Source organism: Mauremys reevesii, linkage group 2 (assembly GCF_016161935.1).
Source record: "Mauremys reevesii isolate NIE-2019 linkage group 2, ASM1616193v1, whole genome shotgun sequence".
NCBI classification, from domain to species: domain Eukaryota; kingdom Metazoa; phylum Chordata; order Testudines; family Geoemydidae; genus Mauremys; species Mauremys reevesii.
The window spans coordinates 193,269,370-193,293,682 of record NC_052624.1 but is presented as its reverse complement, the minus strand read 5'-3'; the positions used below and the strand labels follow the sequence as shown (position 1 = coordinate 193,293,682).

Sequence of the window (24,313 nt, the reverse complement as noted above, 5' to 3'; positions counted from 1 at the left end):
ACTCTGGGGACAATTAACTTTTCATATAACTAGCAACTTGAATTTCACCTGGAAGTAAGTTGACTGCCTGTGGTGAGCATGGAGCATATGTGAAATATACTGATGAGGTGACCTACCTAAGAGATGTCTGTCTGCATTCTGCACTAGTTGAAATTCCAAAGTGGCCTTCATAATTAGTACTAGATACAGTGTATTGCAGTAGTGCAACCTTAGTAACAAATAAAGGCTAAGTGTGGTAAGGTCTGCAAGTGTTCCAGAACTTTGTTTGTTTCACCATATCTTTTGTGACATAAATACAAAGGGAATTTGGCATCAGGAGGTGTGGGGGAAGCAGCAGCATTGCAAAGAGCTTTTAGCCTTCTATTCAAGGCATGCCCATGAAATCGCCTGCACAGAGTAGGATGAAGCTGTTGAGACACATGCTGAATTTGCAGTAGTAGAGAAATTGCATGATGATAAATTTCTAGTTCCTGGAGAAAACCTTTAAATTTACTGAGAATGACGAGGCATCTGTGGCCCCAAATTGGCCAAACTTGCTGTTTTGTGGTAGAAATTGCTGAGCTACGCATTTTCTTTAAAAATAAATAACAAGTCTCTCAACTTTTCTGTTCATAGACATCATCTTGCTATGCAGAGGATGCTGCTTGAATGCAGGAGGGAAAAGTGGTAAAAGCATTTGGTTACTTTAGATTTCTTGACAACTGTGAAAAGCTAGTTAAAGTCAATACGCTTCTGTCTGAATGGAAGGTAATAATTAAGCCAGATGTTACTGTCTCTGAATAGTAGTTCTTTAGGAATAAAATGATGACCTTTACTAGGCATTGTATAGTATTGCATACGCATTGTGAGCCAGGTTATCTAAGGATTTCTCTCCTTTCTTTGAAGGTTAAGCTACTGTTTTAAACAGAAAATGAAAGTAGATGGACTATAATCTGTCTTGGTATGCAAATTTATATGGCCAAGACTTTTGAAAAGGGGCTAGTAGTTTTGGGTTTCCAAACTAACACACATTAAAGGATCCTGGTTACTGGAAAGTAACCGTCACCCGTTCTGTGAAATTTAAAAAGAGTTTTCAAATTTCCTTCCATGTTTATTAAACTGCATTTTGTTATAATCCTCTGTTTCCCCATTCTATAGGTAAATCTTATAGCAAGGGCTGAATTTATCTCTAGTTTTGACTGGTTTGGGAAATTCTTTTTTAAAAAGACAAATGTATACATTAGAACAAATTAGAGTGTCTTCAGTTTAAGTGATCAAACAACTAGCTACTGTTATAATTCTTGGTCTCACATCCGCACTCCACCATGGTCTATAATCTCTTATGTTTTATCTTTGCTTAGATTTAAACTCTTTGGGTGAGGAACTGTATTATTTTGTGAGTGTGTTTTGCATAATATATTAATTTCAGATTTAACAAATTTTATGCAAACATGAAGCATCAATGGCCAGGGCAATTATAGGCTTGGAAATTCAAGTAGTTAGCATTCCTTTTTTGAAAAGAACCATTATCGAAAATATAATATATGAAATAACACACACAGCTCAAAAACAAATATAAAATCTGTATATAAATGAGAGTTAATTCTTTACTATCCCCTGCAGAATAGTATCCATTGATCTGTGCAAAATGTTTGGCGTCTCCTTCAAAATTATAGGAGGTTTTGGAACAAATTGATAAATTAAACAGTAATAAGTCACCAGGACCAGATGGAATTCACCCAAGAATTCTGAAGGAACTCAGATGTGAAATTGAAGAACTATTAACTGGTATGAAGAGGTGCTGAAACATTTTTTATAGTGGGAGTACTGAGAGCCATTGAACCAATTTGTAAACACTGTATATGATGAAAACCACTTCAAGACAGGAGGTGTGGCAGCACCCACAGCACTTCGAATTCCAGCATACATAGCCTAACATTTTAATCAGCTTCTGAACCAGATGACTGGGGAATAGCTAATTTGATGCTAATTTGTGTTTAAAAAAAAATGCTCCAGAGGTGATCCTGGCAATTATAGGCCACTAAGCCTAACTTCAGTACCAGGTAAATTGGTTGAAACTATAGCAAAGAACAGAATTATCAAAAACATAGGTGAAAACGATTTGTTGGGAGAAGAATCAACATGGTTTTTGTAAAGGGAAATCATGCCTCACCAATCTACTATAATTCTTTGAGGGGGTCAGCAAGCATGTGGACAAGGTGGAACCAATGTACTTAAATTTGCAAAAAGCCTTTGACAATGTCCCTCACCAAAGGCTCTTAAGCAAAGTAAGCTGTCATGGGAAAGAGGGAAGGTCCTCTTATGTATCAGTAACTGGGGGAAAGGGTAGGAATAAATGGTTGGTTTTCAGAATGGAGAGAGATAAACAGTGGTGTCTTCCATGGTTCTGTACTGAGACTAGTACTGTGAAATGTATTTATAAATGATCTGGAAAAAAGGGGTAAACAGTGAGGTGACAAAATTTACAGATGATACAAAACTACTCAAGATGATTAAGTCCAAAGCAGTCTGAGAAGAGTTACAAAGGGACCTCCAAAACCGGATGACTGAGCAACAAAATGGCAGATGAAATTCAGTGTTGGAAAACATAATCCCAACTATACATAAAAAGCGATGGGGTCTAAAGTAGCCGTTTCCACTCAATTAAGCAATCTTGGAATCACTGTGGATAATTCTCTGAAAACATCCACTCAATGTGCAACAGCAATCAAAAAATGGACAGAATGTTCAGAATAATTCAGAAAAGGATAGATAATAAGACAGAAAATAAGACAGAAAATATCATATTGCCTTTATATAAATCCTTGGCACACCCACAGCTCAAAAAAGATATATTGGAATTGGAAAAGATACAGAAAGGGGCAACAATACAAGGAGAGATTAATAAGATTGGGACTTTTCAGCTTGAAAGAAAGACAGCTAAGGGGGATATGATAGAGGTCCTTAAAATCATGACTGGTGTGGAGAAAGTAAGTAAGTATGTGTTATTTACTCCTTCTTATAACACAAGAACTAGGGGTCACCAAATGAAATTAACAAGTAGCAGGTTTAAAAGAAACAAAAGGAAATATTTCTTCACACAACGCACAGTCAACTTCTGGGAGTCCTTGCCAGAGGATGTTGTGAATGCCAAGACTATAACAGGGTTCAAAAAATAAATAGATAAGTTCATGGACAATAGGTCCATCAGTGGCTATTAGCTAGGATGGGCAGGGATGGTGTCCCTAGCCTCTTTTTGCCAGAAGCTGGGAATGGGCAATGGAGATGGACCACTTGATTATTACCTCTTCTGTTCATTCCCTCTGAAGCACCTGGCTTTGGCCATGGTCAGAAGACAGAATACTGGACTAGATAGACCTTTTGTCTGATCCAGTATGGCCGTTCTTCTTAAGTGTCTCTAGTTTCTGTTTGCCAGAAGCCGGGCACAGGCAACACAGGATGGATCACTAGATGATTACCTGTTCTGTTCATTCCCTTTGAAGCATCTGGAATTAGCCACTGTTAGAAAAGACAGGATGGATCATTGGTCTGACTCAGAATGGCCATTTTTTATGTAAAATGCCCCTGTACAATGTAGAGAGCTAAGGTGAGTGAGGTAATATCTTTTGTTGGACTGACTTCTGGTGTACTAATTTTAAGTTTCTACAATAATTTTATCCCACTTGAATTTTTAAAATGGAATAATTGCCCATATATCTCTGAAAAGAGAAAGAGAATGAGTACTTTTAAACATAAATATGGTGGGAACATCCTGAAAAGGAAATTTCATCTGGCAATTATAAGCGAGAGATCAAAAAAGGCCCTAACAGCCAACAGCTGAAAGTTAACCATGATCAGACTGTGTAGAACTTGGTGTTAGGTTCTGATAGTTGGCCACCTTTAAAGATCTAGCTGGCAAAATTAATAGCCAAATTAGAAATGATGGTTCAATGAAATGAGATGTCGTTACCCTGTAGAAACATACAAGCATGAACAAAACGAATGTGCTCTTTTGTTACTTAGGCAATATCTACTTTTTTTAAATCCAGTAAATATACTTCTAAATGAGTCACCTTAATGTTCTTCAAGCTTTGATATCTTTTAAGAATTCATATAATCATCCTCATCTGTTACTGCTGTTGAAACTGCTGTAACAAAATATTTTTTTTAACCAGCCACAGGGAAGTTTTGTGCTATGCCTTTTATTTGGCTGGTTTCTTAAAATGAAAACATATCTTCTATTTACTGTTAGGGTTCAAGATACATCTGAGAAGTCTCTTGGAATCATTTGGGTTGGATAGAAGATGGATTATAATGCTAAACATGTGTATTAAAGGTCACTGTTAACAAGATGAATTTCTATACCGTTTTTCCAATACAGGGAATATTGTCTCTCTGCCTTTCTGTATCAGTGAATTTGGGAAGAAGATAAATAGCAATTGATGTATGATCACTAAAATTAGTCTTTTCTCTGAAGTGAGAATACAGACATTTTGAAGATACCACTAGACAGCTTTTCACTTAAGATAAGTACTTACTGATGATAAATCAGGCTCTTTAACAGACCAATTTGCTTTTGTGCATATATACTGCATCAGCAGGTGTCTAGGCAACCACAATGACCCTATTTTTAGGCAGAAAGGAAGAAGAAGGGGTTTTTAGTTTTTTCTTGATGGATATGTGACAGAATTCTGAAGATTTCTCTGCTCTCTGGTTAGCGGTAGTTGAAAGAACACAAGTTAGACTTAATAAGCAGGAAGGTACCAATGTGAAATTTCTAAAGATAGCTACAGACCTCGACCCAAGGTTTGAGTATGAAGTGCCTTTCAAAATCTGAGAGGGACAAAGTGTGGATCGTGCTTTCAGAAGTCTTAAAAGAGCAACACTCTGATGAAGAAACTACAGAACCCAAACCATCAAAAAAGAAAATCAACCTTCTGCTGGTGGCAGCCGCACTGCTTTGGACTGTTATCGAGCAGAACCCGTCATCAGCATGGACACATGTCCCCTGGAATGGTGGTTGAAGCGTGAAGCGATATATGAATCTTTAGCGCATCTGGCACATACGTATCTTGAGACGCTGGCTACAACAGTGCAATGAGAATGCCTATTCTCACTTTCAGGTGACATTGTAAATAAGAGGGAAACATTATCTCCTGTAAATGTAAACAAACTTGTTTGTCTGAGCAATTGGCTGAAGAAGAAGTAGGAATGAGTGGACTTGCAGGCTCTAAAATTTTACATTTTTATTTTTGAATGCAGTTTTTTGTACATAATTCTACATTTGTAAGTTCAACTTTCATGATAAAGACATTGCACTACAGAACTTGTATTAGGTGAACTGAAAAATACTATTCATTTTGTTTTTTACAGTGCAAATACTTGTAATAAAAAATAAATATAAAGTGAGCACTGTAGACTTGGTATTCTGTGTTGTAATTGAAATCAATATATTTGAAGATGTAGAAAACATCCAAAAATATTTAAATAAACGACATTCTATTATTGTTTAAGAATGTGTTTAATTACACCATTAATTTTTTAATCGTGCAATTAATCACAATTAATTTTTTTAATTGCTTGACAGCCCTCATATATATATAAATGGGGGCCCACATCTGCACACAATATTCAAGATGTGGGTGTACCCAAGATTTATATAGCGGCAATATGATATTTCCTGTCATGTTATCTATCCCTTTTTTAATGATTCCCAACATTGTTAGGTTTTTTTTTTATGGCTGCTGCACATTGATTGGATGTTTTCAGAGAACTATCCACAATGACTCCAAGATCTTTCTTGAGTGGTAACAGCTAATTTAGACCCTATCATTTTATATGTATAGTTGGGATTGTTTTCTAGTGTCCATTACTGTGCATTTATCAACATTAAATTTCATCTACCATTTTGTTGCCCAGTCACAGTTTTGTGAGATCCCTTTGTAACTTTTTGCAGTATGCTTTGGACTTAACCATCTTGAGTAGTTTTGTATTATCTGCAGATTTTACCACCTCACTGTTTATCCCTTTTTCCAGATGGTTTATAAATATGTTGAATATTACTGGTCCCAGTACAGACCATTGGGGGACACCACTATTTACCTCTCTCCATTCTGAAAACTGCCCATTTATTCCTATTTCATTTCCTATCTTTTAACCAATCACTGAGCTATGAGAGGACCTTCCCTCTTATCCTATGACAGCTTAGTACCTATCACAACATTTGGGATCACTAGGCATTACCATAATACAAATAATGAAGAACAAAATATTTAACTTAATAAAAAGTCCTAAGTAGCCTTTCTTTATAATTTTATTCATGTGTTATAAAATGCAAGAAAACCTTTACTCCCAATAGAAATCTATTCCAAATGTAGAGGAGAAGGTCCTATCACACCAGTTCTTTGAAAGCAAAATTTCCACTGACTTCGAGTCATGCACTTTGCAATTTCAGAATTTGTCCCAGAGTTATTAACCAGTAACTTTTCCCCAGATCTCCAATGCAATTGTCACAGTTACCCTTGCAGATAATACCTGTGTTATATGTATTTGCAATGAGTTTGTATGTTTTTCGTTTCTTTTTGGCATTATTATCCAAATTTTTTAATTTAATTCCCTTTCCATTCCTTCCCATATTTTGCTTTCTTTTCCTTTCTCTGCACTCCGTTCATTTTGAATGAGAAAATTAAACATAAAAATTCCTGTTAGCAGCTTAGATATTTATAAACAGAGTAGTGTGGCAAAAGGTAATTCTGGGTTTTGGAGGATTTTGATATATTTTGCAGTTTGATTTTGAGCCACTCAAGAATGATTTAAAAAAAAAATCACAGTTCTCTATGAATGGAGCCCAGGGCAGTGTGTGGTGGACTGCCTCGGGGTCACAGACCCAGGAAGCCTTGTTGTTCTCAGCCTGGAGCAGTATACATGGTGCGCTCCTTTAGGGTCACAGAGCCTGGAATCCCTGGAATCCCCATTATCCCAGCAGGTAGGCTGCCAAGGATCCATGAAAGTGAGCTCTCAGAAAATCAGGTAGGTTTGTGATGGAAACTTGCCAACTAGCTGAATTTATAAGTCTGCCTTACACAAAGCAGGATTTGAAGTCAACATTATTAGCACAAATATAGTAGTTTAAATTAAGCAGAAATGGTGTTATAAATGAAGTAATATTGAGAATATTTAAAATACAATAGTGACCCCTCTATTTATATTTCTTATAAATAAATAAATCTTGTGATCTTTTCCGAGACTCTGTCACTGCTCTCTTGTTTGCAGTAAGCTGATAGCTCTTAGATCAAGGAGGGTTCTTTTTTGTCATTTCCATGGAGTTGTGGTCCAGTTACAGGTTATTGAAAATCAGTGTTTCCCACCTGTGGCTTCTGTTGTACAGCTTGATTCTGGCAGAAAGCCTAAATGCCAGAACATTTGAAAGCCCAGCACAGGTGTGTCATCCTGGTGCCTCACTCAATCAGGTGGTTGCTTTTGGAGCAGCAATAGTGATACGGGGGAGGGAAGCTAAGGGTAGGCCACCCTGTGCATTTACTGAGGCACAGGTCCCATGGAAAAAATATTCATGTTCACCCAAAATGTATGTAAAGGGAAAAAATGGCTTTTGCTTTACATTTGTTGAGAAAATGTAAACTGCTCTTGAATGTTATGCTCACAGTTGTTGAACATACACTGATGACTCTTTATAAATTCAACAATTGGCTCTTAACATTTACCAGAGCTATTGATGACTTTGAAATGGGAACTGCTTGAAATGATAATATGGGATAATTGAATTGATAGCACTTTTGCTATGTCTAGTTACTACAATGCATTGAAATGATTAAGTTTAACAAGATGACTGTCTTCAAATCCATCTAGTTTTATGATTGATAGGTGAATAGATATCTGCAATTCTGAATTGTCTTAGACCTTTAGATTTTATTACAGAATGTACAGTTGTCATGTACTATGATTTGAAGAAATTGCCTTTAAACACAAAGTTACATTTCCAGATGCTAAGTGTGAATGCCTTGGCATTTCCCAACTCCTGGTACTGATGGTTTAAAGCTTATATCATGGATACTGATGATAGGAGCTGAGAGATCAATGTGCTCACACATTTTCCTCAGTCTGCTTTCTGAAGTCCATCTGGATGTAGTAATATAATGAAGAAAGCCACTAATGCTTCAGTTTGGTACCAACACAGGCTGCTGTGTTGAAAATAAATTTTCATTTTCATTAGGTTTGTTTGGACATCTTGAAGCCAAAAATATTCTTATATAACAAGACATAAGCAATGAAACTCTTATGTGCCTCTATAAAATAGGTAGGAGTATGAGAAATAAAGAGATGAGGTGATGCTTTCTGCAATAACACTAACTTTCATGGATACATTCTTCATAGCATGGAAAGTAGGAAGTGAGCTGTACTGTATATCAAACATTTATACATGTAATGAAATACACGAAGGAAGCAGGAACAATTCAGTTTTGTGGTTTAGGATGAGAGAGAAAACAATTGGGATTTCAAAGCAGGGGTCTGGTATAGATTACTATGTAAGGAAGAATGAACTGATTAATTACTTCAGGAACAAATTTCAGAAGCAAGACTTAGTGTTAATGGGAGATTTTAATAAGTCCTATGTAATTTGAGTGAGTATGTGGCAGACTGCAGGGGAGAAGGACTTGAGAAAACTGTTTCTTCATTTTGAATAACACTTATCATAACAGTTGGCTTGGAAGGAAGAAGACTTGGACACAAATGAAATATTTCAATAACCTCAAATTTAGACAAAATTGATATTTTTCTGCAAAATGTTTAGCTTTTGATGAAACACCATTTTCCACTGGAAAAATATTCTATCAAAAAGTTTGACCATCTCTAGTTAGCAGGTCACTTCATCTTTTCCCAAGAAATAAACTACAAGCAAAGACCTTGTGTTTCATAGTGCAAAGAGCCCTAATTTACCATCTGTGGCAGGCATACTGGATCTATGTGGCATTTTCTCATAAGTCCCCTCTCCTTTAGTTCACCCTGGGATTGAACTCTCAGTAATCATACCATCACCCAGAATTGTGATGGGACTTTTAAAAGGCAAACTGGCCAGGATTCCTTGTAGCAATTGAGGCCACCATCAAAATAATTCCACAAAAGTCTGAAAATTTCAGTATTTCATCCATCTGATCTGAATCGCAAGGAGAAACATCCTCTACAGCTATTGAAAAGTATGCACCCTGCTGGAAACCAGAAACAGAGACTATTAAAACAATACCAAACATCTGGTGACCCAAAGAAACATCCCTGCTAAAGTCACTGATTTTAGCATTTAATCAAAGATGGATTGAGATGGTTGAAGTTCTGGAGTTTACTGACTCCGGCCACAAAGTGTGGCTATTATTATTATTTATTATTTTAAATCAAGTTTGGATGTTTTTTTAAAAGATATGCTCTAGGAATTATTTTGGGCAAGTTCTATGGCCTGTGTTATACAGGAGGCCAGATTAGATGAATCTATGAATTGTGTGAGTTTGAGCTTGCAAACTCAATGAAATATCAAAACCATGAAGTCTCAGTTGATGAGACTGCAAGGACATACAGTATCTGAACTCAAAAGCACCAGGAGACAAGTCTACTAACCTATGCATCCTTCCTTAATTTACCCCAATTGAAATCCAAAAGAAGGCAATATTCACTCAAAATTGTATCTGAATGTGAATCTTGAAGAAATTTGGGGCGACTTAAGTTAGTTTGGGATGCCCTTTTCCTCCCAAGAGTCCCTGGAACTATAGCTCACCTTTTAATGTTATAGAGGAAATATCTTTCAGATCAGAGTGAAGCTCCTTTCCAGATTCTTGTTTAAATCTGCATTGTGCCAGAACTCTCTTGGATTTTCCAAACTTATAGCAAATAAAGCATATATATATATTCATTCTATGTGACAGCTGAAACCTCTTCCACAAATGACTCTGTCATTATTCACCATCTGTTCCTTTATATTAATGGTCTGCTGTCATGTTCTGGCTGCAATCGAGATCTGTGTAGAGTTGTATCACTGCTTATCCTGTAACTCTGAGTGATTCACAATGCTTTGACAGGTTTCAGTGGTAGCCATGTTAGTCTGTACCAGCAAAAAAAAAAGAGGAGTCCTTGTGGCACCTTAGAGACTAACAAATATATTTGGGCATCAGCTTTTGTGGTCTAGAACCCACTTCATCAGATGTATGAAGTAAAAAATACAGGCGCCAGTATAAATACATGAAAAAATGGGGGTGCTTTACCAAGTGTTAGGTCAGTCTAACAGGATAAATCAATTAACAGCAGGATACCAAGGGAGGAAAAATAACTTTTGAAGTGGTAAGAGTGTGGCTCTGTCAATCTGTTTCTTCACTTCACCAGGTGGGTATTGCAGTTTTAAGAACGCTTGATAAAGATACCTACCTGGTTTGTATTCAATCCTATCTGCTTACCTTAATGAATAATATAAGAGAGAACTCATTCCTTTTAGCAATGCAGAGTTCACAGACCTATGTAAGAATGAGCCGGAGTCTTCTCCAGCCAACAAACACTCAACAAAACTGTTTAACAATTTTTACTTGCAGAATCAGTGTTACTGATGATGTTCCAAAGGTATATGGAACATAGTTTGCCTCTCAAATGCTAAATGAAGTTTTTTTAGCTAACAGTTATAGAATCTGCTTCTTAGGTACCATCTTTTTTCTGCGTTTGTAGAGTGCCAAGCACAATGGGGTCCTGGTCCATTAGTACGGTTTCTAGTTGTTAAGGTAATACCAATGATCCCTGCAAACTGAGCAAATATGATCTGGAAGTCAAACATAAAAAACATAGAAACCATAAAGGCATGTCAGTCACTTTTCAGAATACCGTATAACTACTTCTCTGTTTTTCTTTGGAGTAAATCTGCTGTTATGACATATAAACCTTACACAGTTATCTCATCTGAACTCTAAACAAGATGCCATTTTAATATGAACTGGCTCCATAGTGAATATAAGAAAAAATGCATTGCAGCATCTCCCAGATTTTTAAACAGGGAAAAAATGAATTAAATAATTGTCATTCTAAAATACTTCATTTAACCTTTTGTGAACCACATTTCACTTTTAATGTTAATATAATGCCTTATTTGCATTTTCTAACTCTTATAACACACCTGTGAGGAGTGTGTATTATCCTTATTTTACAGACTGGGGAACTAAATCAAAGAGTAAACTACTTGCCCAAGACAACAGGAAGTGCTGGAATAAAGGTTCATGAATTTGATTTCCTGAACCTATACTTAAACCGCTAGACTATGCTTCTCCTAGGGTACGTCTACACCATGGGACTATTCCGAATTTACATAAACCGGTTTTGTAAAACAGATTGTATAAAATCGAGTGCGCGCGGCCACACTAAGCACATTAATTCGGTGGTGTGCATCCGCGGTCCGAGGCTAGCATCGATTTCTGAAGCGTTGCACTGTGGGTAGCTATTCCGCAGCTATCCCATAGTTCTCGGAGTCTCCCCCGCCCCTTGGAATTCCGGGTTGAGATGCCAGTGCCTGATGGGGCAAAAAACATTGCCGCGGGTGGTTCTGGGTAAATGTCGTCACTCACTCCTTCCTCCGGGAAAGCAACGGCAGACAATCATTTCGCGCCCTTTTTCCCTGGATTTCCCTGGCAGACGCCATAGCATGGCAACCGTGCAGCCTGTTTTGCCGTTTGTCACTGTCACCGTATGTGTACTAGATGCCGCTGACAGAGGCGATTCAGCAGTGCTACACAGCAGCATTCACTTGCTTTTGCATGATAGCAGAGATGGTTACCAGCCATTCTGTACTGTCTACCTTGCAATTGTAAACTGGCAATGATGACAGTTACCAGTCCTTCTGTGCTGTACCCTCTGCTGCTGCCATAGGTGCCCCTGGCTGAGATTGGCCGGGGGCGCAAAAGACAAAATTGGGAATGACTCCCTGAGTCAAGCCTTCCTTTATGGTATCAAAAAATAGAATCAGTCCTGCCTAGAATATGGGGCAAGTGTACTAGAGATCCAGTGTATCAGAGAACCAGAGAGCACAGCCGCTCTGTGTCAGATCCCCCAGGAATGATGAGCTGCATGCCATTCACAGGGGGTGCCCCTGCAACAACTCCACCTGTTGATTCTCTCCTCCCCCAGCCTTCCTGGGCTACCATTGCAGTGTCCCCCCACTTGTGTGATGAAGTAATAAAGAATGCAGGAATAAGAAACAGTGACTTGTTAGTGAGATAAAATAAGGGGAAGAAGGCAGCCTCCAGCTGCTATGATAGTCCAGACAGGACATTAAGCAGTGTGGGGGACAGGAGCCCAGCATCCTGCTATGATAGTCCAGGCAGTACAGAATCTTTTCTTTACACATGAAGGGCAGGGGCTGATGGAGCTCACCCCCCTGTTGCTATGATGAAGACGGTTACCAGACCGTCTACTTATAGGCTGATGATGAGAACAGATACCAGTCCTTCTGTACTATACAATCTGCCACAAGGCTGATGATGAGGATGGGAGCGCAGTCCTACTTCACTGCACCCTCTGCCACAAGGCTGATGATGACAATGGATATCAGCCATATTGCACCATCAGCCACCAAGGAGGGGGGGAGAGGATACAGCAGCTCGCTACTGCAGAATTGCATCTATCAGCAGCATTCAGTAGACATAGGGTGACATTTAAAAGAGTCAAGAGAGGATTTTTTTCCCTTTTACTTCTGGGGGTGGGGTAAATTGATGAGCTATGCCCTGAACCACCGCGGACAATGTGTTTGACACTACAGGCATTTGGAGCTCAGCCAAGAATGCAAATGCTTTTCGGGGACTGCAGGAACTGTGGGATAGCTTGAGTCCGTCCCCGCTCCCTCCCTCCATGAGCATCCATTTGATTCTTTGGCTTTCCGTTATGCTTATCACGCAGCAGTGCGCTGAGTCCCTGCTATGGCGTCTGTCTGGAGATTTTTTTAAAATGCTTTGGCATTTCATCTTCTGTATCGGAGCTCGGATAGAACAGATTTGCCTGCCCTTACAGCGATCACATCCGTACGGTCGATGCTGGAGTTCTTTTTGGATTTTGATTTCGGACTGCATCACCACCCGTGCTGATCGGAGCTCCACGCTGGGCAAACAGGAAATATTCAAAAGTTCGCGGGGCTTTTCCTGTCTACCTGGCCACTGCATCCGAGTTCAGATTGCTGTCCAGAGCGGTCAGTGGTGCACTGTGGGATACCACCCGGAGGCCAATACCGTCGATTTGCGGCCACACTAACCCTAATCCGATATGGCAATTCCGATATTAGCATTACTCCTCTCGTTAGGGAGGAGTACAGAAATCGATTTAAAGAGCCCTTTATATCGATATAAAGGGCCTCTTAGTGTGGACGGGTGTGGCGTTAAATCGGTTTAATGCTCCTAAAACTGGTTTAAACGTGTAGTGTAGACCAGGCCCTAGTCTTGAATTCTTCAAAAAACAATGGATCAGGCTGTTTATAGCTATCAACATATGATAAAAACATCTATTATTATTTTTAAAATGTCTTGGAATGTTCTGGCAAATGTGCTGATTGATTGGACGTCTTTTAGGTATTTTGTACCAGTTATGTTGGGTTGATATTTTTTTTCATGTTAACCAGATTTTTTTAAAGGAGATGTAGTGACCATGGCAACAGAGCAGTGTTGACTGGTAGCTGAAAAAATTACAAAATATTATTTTTATTTAACTCTTAAAATTCGGAGGTGACAAAAACCTGAGTTTATGTTGTATAAGCTGTTTTAACATATTGCTATTTCCTTTCATTGATATTATCCATCCCTCTCTTCTTCCATAGTTTTGAATATCAATGAATCTCATCATATAGTTGTGAAACATTTCTAAATTCATGTTCGTCACAGCAAGGTTTCAATGGAAGGTCATTTTCATCTTATTGAGATGATTCATGTTTTCGGAGATTTTACTACTGAATAGCCATGATTCATAAAGATGAACTGGAATCTAAACACCCACTACCTAATGATAAATTACCCACACAGCAATTTAATTCCAAGCAACTCTGAGGAATGATGGGGAAAATATGGTAGCAAAATGAACACTATCAGAATCTTCACCCAAGGTACAGTCCTGCAAACAACCTTGAGTTAGAAAATGAGATGAAATGAACACTATCAGAATCTTCACCCAAGGTACAGTCCTGCAAACAACCTTGAGTTAGAAAATGAGATGGTGTGTGTGTGTGTGTGTATGTGTTTGCTTGTTTGCTTGTTTGTTTGTTTTTTAATCTATTTTAACTCCTGTAGTCATGCAAAAAACTAGGAGAGGGCAAACCTTCCATCATCCCCTATAATTTTTCATATGTAACCAAATTCTAAATGTAACGAGTTACAGTATAAATATTTTACTATATCATCATTAAACTAAGCTACATCCACAGTACTTTGTAGCAGGCATAAATAATTATTGATTAGCATTATGCCGTTATCTTTAAAAGGGGGAACAAAGAGGACCTGGGGAATTATAGGTCAATCAGCCTAACTTTGATACTTGGAAACATACTGAAATAAATTATGAAATAATTCATTTGTAAGCACCTAGAGGATAATAGGGTTATGAGGAATAGCCAGCATAGATTTGTCAAGAACAAATCATGCTAAACCAAGCTATTTTTCTTCTTTGACAAGGTTACTGCCTGACTGGATAGGAAGAAATCTGTAGGTGTGATATATCTTGGTTTTAGTAAGGCTTTTGACACAGTCCCACATGACAGCCTGATAAGCAAACTAGAGAAAAGTGGTCTAGATTAAATTATTATGAGGCAGGTGCACAATTAGGTGAAAGACTGTACTTAAAGAGCAATTATCAATGGTTATTGTCAAAATAGGGGGACTTATCTAGTGGCATACTACAGGGGTTTGTCCTGGGTCTGGTACTAGTCAATATTCCCATTAAGGACTTGGATAATGGAGTGGAGAGTATGCTTATAAAACTTGCAGATGACACCAATCTGAGAGGGGTTGCTAGCAATTTAGAGGACAGGATTAGAATTCAAAAGTACCTTGACAAATTGGAGAACTGGTCTGAAATCAACCAGGTCTACTAGTCAATAAAGACAAGTGCAAAGCTCTGTAGTTAAGAAGGAAAAATCAAAGTAGGGAATAACTGGCTAAGGAGTAGTACTGCAGGAAAGGATCTGCAAGTTGCAGTGGACCCCAAATTCAATATGATCCCACAATGTGATACGGTTGTGAAAAAGGCAAATATCATTCTGTGTATTAACAGGAGTATTGTATGTAAGACATGGGAGGTAGTTGTTCACACTCTATATGGCACTGCTGAGGCCTCAGCTGCAGGACAGTGTAGAGTTCTGGGCACCACACTTTAGGAAAAATGTTGACAAATTGCAGAGAGTCAAGAGGACCTCCAGAAAATTGACAAAAGGTTTAGAAAACATGACCTGTGAGGAAAGGTTAAACAATTGGGCATATTTAGTCTTGAGAAAACAAAACTGAGAAAAGAAGGATGTCCTAAGGGCTATTATAAAGAGGATGATGATCAGTTGTTCCAATGTCCATGGTAAATAGGACAAGAAGGAATTTTTTAATCTGCAACAAGGTAGATATAGGTTGTTGTCAGATGGCCACTGGTGTGGTGCTGTGCTCTATTCAATGTTAAAACTTAAACTTAAATTTAAAAAACAAAACAAAACTGTGATTGATAAAAGAGAATTCTTTTTGTTGAGGCAGAAATATATGTACATATATTTGTAACTGAAACCTTTTTGAACTTTGCACAAAGAATTGGTGCTAATAATACTATGATTATACCCCAATAATAGTGTGGTACCTCATATACATATATTTTTAAAAGGGTATAAAATTGACTTTTGTTGCAACAAAATAAAAATTATAAAAAATAGTCATGTGACACATCCAACATACAACACACATGACATACAGGACAAACTTACAATTAAAAAGAAATGGTGCCAGATTTCTATACATGACTATACAAAATAAGGCAAACAAAAATAAATAAAAAGGGTTAAACATTTGAATAAACAAGTTATTATCTCATTTTAAAATTTTAACAAAAATTGATAACAATATATTAATATTTGCCAAATCTTTTGTATTAATTTGGTAACAAGGAATTTTACATTACTTTATATTTAACGTTATTTTAAAACTGTGATATATGGAAATTAGAAAAGCCCATGTTTCAAATATTAATGATTAGGATTAGAAGCAGAGTGTGCATTTCTCTTCTTTGGCAACCATATCTTCAAGAAAGTTAGGAATAATTCCAGCTGTTGCATTCCTGAAGGGTTAAAATAATTAATACTGGATTTATTTAAAGTAAAGTTTTTACCTTGTTTTCTTTTTGTTTCTTGTTTTGTTCTGCTTTATCTTTTGGAGGTTTCTATAAAAACTATAACTTTTAACTTTTAAAATAAAGAGAGAGCGCCGAAGTAAGGAGAGACGGGGGAAAAGGGGTGGGGGAGGGTAGGTAAAGAGCAACCTAGGAAGATAGTGAGACCTGAGCCAAGAGCCATTAACTCTATCAAGGTATTTGAAAGTATGGGCAGCAGCAGAGTGAGTTTCGCAAACTGAGAAAGCATATAAAGGAAAAAATTTATCTGGTATGTAAAAATATTTGCGAAAGAAAGTTCTATTTTTAGATATGAGTGTGGAGTGTGGTTCCGTGGGTCAAAGCAGTTGGGAACCTGCACAGTTGCGAATGGCACCCCTGGTTTTTATCCTGGCTTTGAGAGGAGGGTGGGGGTAGTTACCTGCTCTTGTAAAACCTGAATTTGTTCCCCCAGTGTCTGTTGCTTTTGTCTGCATGCCAAATGGATGGCAGGACTGCCCTTTTTTGCTGAAGTTAACTGGTTTTGGGCAACTCCATATATTAATGCTTCAATTCTAGGTCTTAATTTCAGTTTTTTACTTTGAAATTCCTTTTTATTCACTCCCCTGCGGTCAAGTTGCAGCTCCTGTCTTGTAATGTGCTCTGTGAACTGTTCCATATTTTCCTTCATTTGATTCAATTCAGTGAAAGTATTGTGTGATACTTTTTCCATCTGTGCACTTACTTGTCCCATACTGACAGGCACCAGTCTAGGTCCCAGTTTAAGTTTAACCGGAACCTGGCTTTTATTATAAGGTGGTGGTTGCAATGCAGTGGACTCTGTTTCATCTTTTAATTTTGCTAGGGACACCTTTTTCCATTTCTGTCCCCATTCTTCAGGCACAGGGTAGCTACCTGAAGCCTGCTGTTTACCACCAATATTTGTAACAGGGGATGGCACATGTATTTTTTGTAGGTTCCTTGCAGCTGTTTCCAATGCTTTATTCTCCTGCTTTATTTGCTCAAGCATATCGTGAGTCTGGACCGCCTGCTGTCCTGCTAAAAAAGCTTGGGCTTTCCAGTGCTCGACTGCCAGGGTTGCCTCTTCTCCTTCCCCAGTTTTTTTCCCAATACCTGTGCAGCCAGTCTGATGGCATGCTGTTTGAGCCATCTCACTGCCATAGACATTAGTTGCAAAATTCATGTTTTTTTACTTTTATTATTTTTTAGAGCCTTGGTTTCTACCTTCACTCTACATATGCCAGTCCATGTTAAATTCCTATGGACCCCCTTTAGTGGCAATCCAGCGGGTCCATGAGTTATCAAACTCTGTGGGGATGTAAAGGGAGGGGATAAGGGGGTTCCCTAGCTCGTGGTTTTCTGTCATGTTAGATTGTGATTCCTACAGCGGACAGCTCACTTACGCACCAGATCAGTGGTCAGGGTCACCAATGTTGTCAGATGGCCACCAGATTGTGGAATCCCTATCGCTGGAGATTTCTAAGAACAGGTGTGCTACTCTGCTCTATTCAATGTTGATATCAGTTGGCTGTGTGCGTGTTCCCTCTGCGTGCTGTCCCAGCTCTGCGCAGATAGCTGACACAGCAGACCCCAAGAGAACCCCCAATGACCACAGACTCTAGTAAGGTATGAAGGCACCCAGCCAGGTTTATTGTCAAATGAAACTCAGTAATAGTTTCCTATAGTCTCTACAGGACATACTACAAATATGTACCGCCTGACAATGGACACAGCTCAGTCAGTGGCGGGACTTTTCACTGCCCCCTAGGCCAGACAAAGACGTCCACTCAGGGATGCATTCTTATACACAGATACAAACAGGTTATGCATCATTGAATGTACTCAGGTACAGCTCCTCTATTAGGGGGTTGCCTTTCTCATGGGTTGATTGGTTGCTTTCTCACAGGTTGGTTTGAACAAATCTATCCATCATACTCTCTAACCATCATATTGTCTATCCATCTATTGTCCTTTTATACTGTCTTTAGGCTGGGTCTGCCTGTTCCTTGCTATCTGTGTGGGGTGTGTTCATACCCAGCTGTTCGGGTGCTGCTCTGGCACATGTTCACCTTATTAGTGTTTATATATTAATACGTGCTTCTAGCAGCCCTTTTCTTGCCAACTTCTGTGAGCAGGACCTGCCTCTGGCTCACAGCCCAGCTTTGCTTAACAATGTCTTGACCATTACTTCAGTTCAGGCCTCAGGCCTCATACCGGGCCTCTGATACCAAGAGTTTATGTCTCAGGGCCTCCTCTTACTACATAGGTTAGATATTAGGAAAAGCTTTCCAACTAAAAGGGAAGATAAGAACTGGAATAGGCTTCCAAGGGAGATTGTGGAATCCATATCGCTGGAGATTTCTAAGAACAGGTTGGCAAACACCTGTCAGGTATGGTCTAGGTTTACTTGGTCCTGCCTCAGCACACAGGACTAAACGAGATGGCCTCTCATGGTCTCTTCCAGCCCTGTATTTCTATGATTCTATGATTATCTTGGATTGCATTCAGCAAAACAGACATTTGGGATCTAATAACAATATCTAAAATGAAAGGTAACTGTGTCATCAATTTCAGCCTCACACTCTGTTTTAAGAAGCTTATGATATTGATATTACTTTATTGTGACTAATCTCTGTACGGACATTTTTTAGTTTAATATGGTTGATTATTTAGAGTTAGTAGAAGGTCATTAGAAAGATTTAGAGGAAAAATAAGCTTGTATGTTTTACATCATTTCACTTCACTACATGTCAGTTTATAATGTTTACAAATGACTCGTAAGCTGTTCTATTACTGTAACTAACTGTAAAATAATACTGGAGGGTAAAGGAGGAATAAATAATGAAGTACAAAAAAGTTCTCTAAAATAGAAGAAATGGCTGTTATTTCAGTTATCCTGTTGACTCCTGTTAGTTAAATGTATGTACATGTGCAAGACTTTACAGGGCAGTGTCTTAGATTGTAAATGTGTATTCCAAATGCACAGAAGAACAGCTTCCTACTACTGAAGCATGCCATCTTCCTATATTTGGAAAATGCCTACCAACTTCTGTGCACGTAGGAATATAAGTAGTAGTAATACTATTAAATTCTAAGCAATTTGGGGCAAGGACTTGGTCAGGGCCGGCGCTTCCATTTAGGCGACCTAGGCAGTTGCCTAGGGCGCCAGGATTTGGGGGGGATGGCATTTTGCCAGGAGGGCGGCAGGCGGCTCCAGTGGACCTCCCGCAGGCGTGCCTGCGGAGGGTCCGCTGGTCCCGCGGCTCCGGTGGAGCATCCGCAGGCACGCCTGCGGCAGGTCCACCGGAGCTGCGGGACGAGCAGACCCTCCGCAGAGACGCCTGCGGGAGGTCCACTGGAGCCGCGGGACTGGCAGTGAAATGGGTAGAGCCGGCCCTGCGCCTAGGGCGCCAAAAACCCTGGCATTGCTCCTGGACTTGGTCATCATATATGTTTGTGCCAGGCCTTGTCCAGTGGGCTCTTCATCCTCGTTTGGGCTTCTCAGCACTGCCACACTGTACGTGTTAAATAAAAATACTAAGTACTCTGAAGAGACCCACTTCCCCCAAGCACACAACTAAAACATTACTCAACATGCCTTAAGATGCGAGATGACTCATAACTAAGAATATTCTTGGCTAGCTTTCTGCAGAGCATGCAAATAAATCAAACTAGTTATAACTGGTGGGACCTTAAAGGTTTTGGATAAGTATTTCTGGTTTAAATAGACTTGCAGGGACCACAAAACTCAACTGAAAGTCAGTCTGTTTTCTCAGCGATAAAAGCACTATGGATGATATGAGAAACAAATTCTCACGCATTCACAATCAAACTTGGACAGTGAGCAAAGCAACGAGTAGATTCCTGAATGTTTCTGTTGTGCCATCTTTATCTGGATGGGAGGGGTTGATTCAAACCCCAGAGAACATACACAGGAGCTGATTAACAGAAGAGATCAGCATTGATAACTTTCCTTGAAGTCCTGGGGAACTGTGGATGCTCAGCACTTCTCAAAGTCAAGCCCATGTAGTCTAACATTGAGCATATGTCTGTATTATTAAACTTTACATCCTGCCAGAAATCATATAAAAAAGAGCTGAATACCTCTCATCCCATTGCAACCCCAATTCTACAGAACCTTCTCTGATCACTTTTTCTCCTCCTGTTAGGCAAACTTCTTGACTTCCCCTTGTTGCTGAAGTCTGCAGCTGTAGTTTCTCCTCTAGGTCAGCCAGGACAACTGCAGGTGATAAATTCATGCCATCTGATCAACTATTGCTCTGCCCCTTTCTACTTGGCTTCACTTGTTCATGCTTCACTTCCTCCGTTTTTCTTTCCAAAACTAGCACCCCACACAACTGACATGTCCTAGGCTTTCTGGGCCCCCAGATCTCTGTCTGGGGGGTGATCCAAATGACATTCCATCAAATTTTGAATTATTCTTTCAGCTGTGCTTGCAGGAAATATGGGAGGGGGTATCGGTTAGATTTGTTTTTTTGTTTTTTCCCTATTCTGTATTGTTTCTACTGTCTGGGTATTACTTCAGTTATGTGTGCTAGGAATAATCTCCTCTTTCAGATACAAAGTTTAACTGCACACACTGTAAAGGCAAAATACAAATGTGAATACTTCCCTGCTAGGTCTGGGTCAGAACTTGACAGTTTTACTAAGGTACCTTAATTCATGAGTAGTCCCATTTCTCCTGTAAGGGTGGCAGAATATGGCCTTTCATTATTTTAATGTCCCTCAGATCTTGTCTAATTTCGATGACTAAATTATAATAAACATAAGGAACAGCAGCAGTGGAGAAAAAATCCTGCTTTGGAGGGAATAGCAAGGTTCAATAGGTTAGAAAAAAGCTTTAGAAGGCTGTAGTACAATAGAGTATGACTATGGATCAAAGGCAGTCCTTTTCTCTTTTCTAGTACGTAGATAGTGTGGCCAAATACTAGACTCTTTTACAATGTTGTTCAGAAAAATATCACAGTTAACACCTCGGTTGTAGCATACTACTGGTTCCAAAGATACAGTACAAATGTTGCTCTTGAAATGTGAAGATATTAAAGTAGGGCCCCAGGCCTAGTGAGTGATGTGTTTGGATGGAAAATAACAGGAGGAGCTGGGTCCTCTGAGATTTATGACCCCCACAGGATTTCCTGGGTATCCTTGAGGTATTGCAGGATTCAGCCCATGATTGGAACCATAAGGTCTCATGGGAGTTGACATGAGATTGAGAGCCATGATAATGTCCAGTTTGTCCACCTTCCTCAGCTGCCTGCCCAGATGGAGCTGCAGCATGGCAGCCTCCCTAGCCTCTGCCTTGTGCAGTTGTTGCTGCTGCAGGTGGGCAGCAGCTATACAAGCTGGTGGGCTCATGCTTGGATGACTTTACCTTGGAGCAATTCACTGTCATGGTGCCCCATCTGGAGTGGCTCAGGCGCCAGGTCCCTGGGCCAAGATAAGGGCTGCCTCTCTTCCCCATGGACCCTGTGGGACTTGGGGCAGTGGGGATTAGGAATTCCTAGGGAGGACGGGGCTGAGCCCCATGGATCTGGCAGAACCCTGGTGAGGAATCCTGACTGCCTCAGGTTGTGGGCCATGCCCACAAGGGGCTGCTTGCTGCCCCGTGGGACTTGAATTGATGATGGCAGCAGCTATTGGATGTAAGCTTGGCTGGCTTCACTCCAGCCAAACGCTCTGCTGGGAGTGAATCCAGACTGCCCCCACACACCTGTATGTGGATTTTGCCTGATGACTCTCTCCCTTGCTGTGCTAGTCTAGTTGTTTGTTACCCTAGGTTCATCACTGCTCCATCAGGGCAGTGTGGTGACTGGGTTGATTGCCCTGATCTGGGAGACCAGGTCTGATACTGCCTGGCATGGTTCTTGCTCCTAGCACAGAGTCCCTTTCTGTTTGAGTATTCCCCACGCTTGTGGTCTCACCCTCATCTGCTGTGGGTAGGGTGACCAGATGTCCCGATTTTATAGTGACAGTCCTGATTTTTTGGTCTTTTTCTTATATAGGCTCCTATTACCCCCTACCCTGTCCCGATTTTTCATACTTGCTGTCTGGTCACCCTACCTGTGGGGCATTAGCCAAACCTGCATCCTAAACCTCTGCACAACATGGCAACTAGCACTTATGGAAGTGACAGTGGAAACCTCCCAACACTGGCAATAGCTAGTATGTCTGGTGTTGATTCTGCTCATGACTTTGTCCCTCTGATTACATCAGCCCTCACCAGGACTGATGTAATCAGACACCTACTGAGGAATGGTCATTTCCACTCCAAATATAAACTCAAGGTCCTTTCCTCCAGCAGTTTAATGGTTAAAGTCCTGCTTCAGACTGATGTACTTTAGGGGTTTTCACAGGTAGTTATATTAGGGCAAACTTCTTCTATGTAGTTAGGACCATGGACTGCAGAGACTATTCTGTCTGTCCCACTCTTAAGATAGGAAATTTCCACTCCTAAGCACATTGTGTTCATAACTTTCCACTGAGTTCTGGTAAACTTAGTTTTTAGTGGCCATAAATTGCACAGTGCCTACAATATTTACTGACCTGAGTACTTCCTCTTGGAAAGCTCTCTGAATTCTACCCACTACAGGACAAAAGATGCTGCTGGTGTTCTTACTAATTAAATCAATTATACAAACAAGGAATCAGTACTTCTTCAAAGTGTAAAAGGGAGTCTCTCTTACTGGGAATTTAAAAAAAAAATCTTTCCATGTGGTATTTGTGAGCCTTGTTTGCTTTGTGGATTTTAGTGGTACTCATTAAAGAAGTGCGAATAACAAATGATCATTTATGTGATTAATTTTGCCTCTCTTGTAAATTTTATTGTTTTCTTGAATTAACATAAAATTGTTCACAGAATAAATCTTGGTGTTTAACTGGTTCAAACTACCTGACCAGCAGATAACAATCTTACTCCATTTCCTTTCCGTCTGTTCCTTTCCATTTCTTGTTGGACAGTTCTCATAATGGTTTTATTGAAGTTTTGAATACATTACTCATTCTGTATTTATTTTTGAACTAGAAGCACCTGATTCAGGTACTTCAGTGACCTCTTCTCTTTTAACTTAGTATCTCTTCCTGGTGTTTACTGTCAGCAATGAGTGATCTGCTCTTATTCTCTACATTCACTGAAGAATGGACTGGGGCCTTCTTGGTTATAGACATCCTCCCAGAGGAGGTCTGCTGGCGTCCCTTGTTAGTTGTATTTAGAGCTCACAAATCATATTTTTTCATCTGGTTTATATTGTGGATTTTGGATCCCTTTTCATTGCTTTTATATCTATTATTTGTTTATTTTATTTACCCCTCATATGTACCTTTGTCAGTAGGGTGGGCTGCTTAGTTTTGTGTTATTAAAAAAATAATACTGCAGAAATAATATTTCTTCTAGTTCCTGGTTCTTTTTTGGTATTGTTTACAATGATTTGTCTGTTGTACGGTACTTACATATCCCACAATAGGTGATTAAGTAAAAAAGGATAAAATGAACAAAAACTAAGTTTGAGTGTCTGTCTTGCTTGTGTACACACAAAGAATGAAAGAACACCTCTAATGGTAGGATTTAATCGTCTTTGTGTCCAGCTCTCTACCATATATACCAGGGCCTCTTCCAGAATTGAGGGATCTGAGATAAGGTAAGTTAAGGTGGCTGTTAGTGCTTTAATGAGATCCAATGAGCTCATCTAATTGATGTAAGATATACACAACATAACAGAAGGACCCATGCCAATTAGTGAATTGAACCTGGAGAGAATATCTTTTAAACAAAATGGCAATTTGAATGATTCACAATGAGTATGCCCCTATTTCATAACTATATTTAATGCTGTTTCAAGTGTATATTATCAATCCATTTATAAAGTTAGCAATTTTATACTCATTACCCATGAGATCTGAAGTCAAGTAACTCTAGTTTGATTTATTTTCCAGGTTGTACATATTC

At 39.4% G+C, this 24,313-nt stretch overlaps 1 protein-coding gene across 8 annotated transcripts in view; it reads left to right on the top strand.

The window, feature by feature from the left end:
* CCDC102B (coiled-coil domain containing 102B) overlaps positions 1 to 24,313 on the top strand; it is a 413,274-nt gene that overhangs the window by 190,714 nt on the left and 198,247 nt on the right. The gene's annotated exons all lie outside the window — the stretch shown is intronic.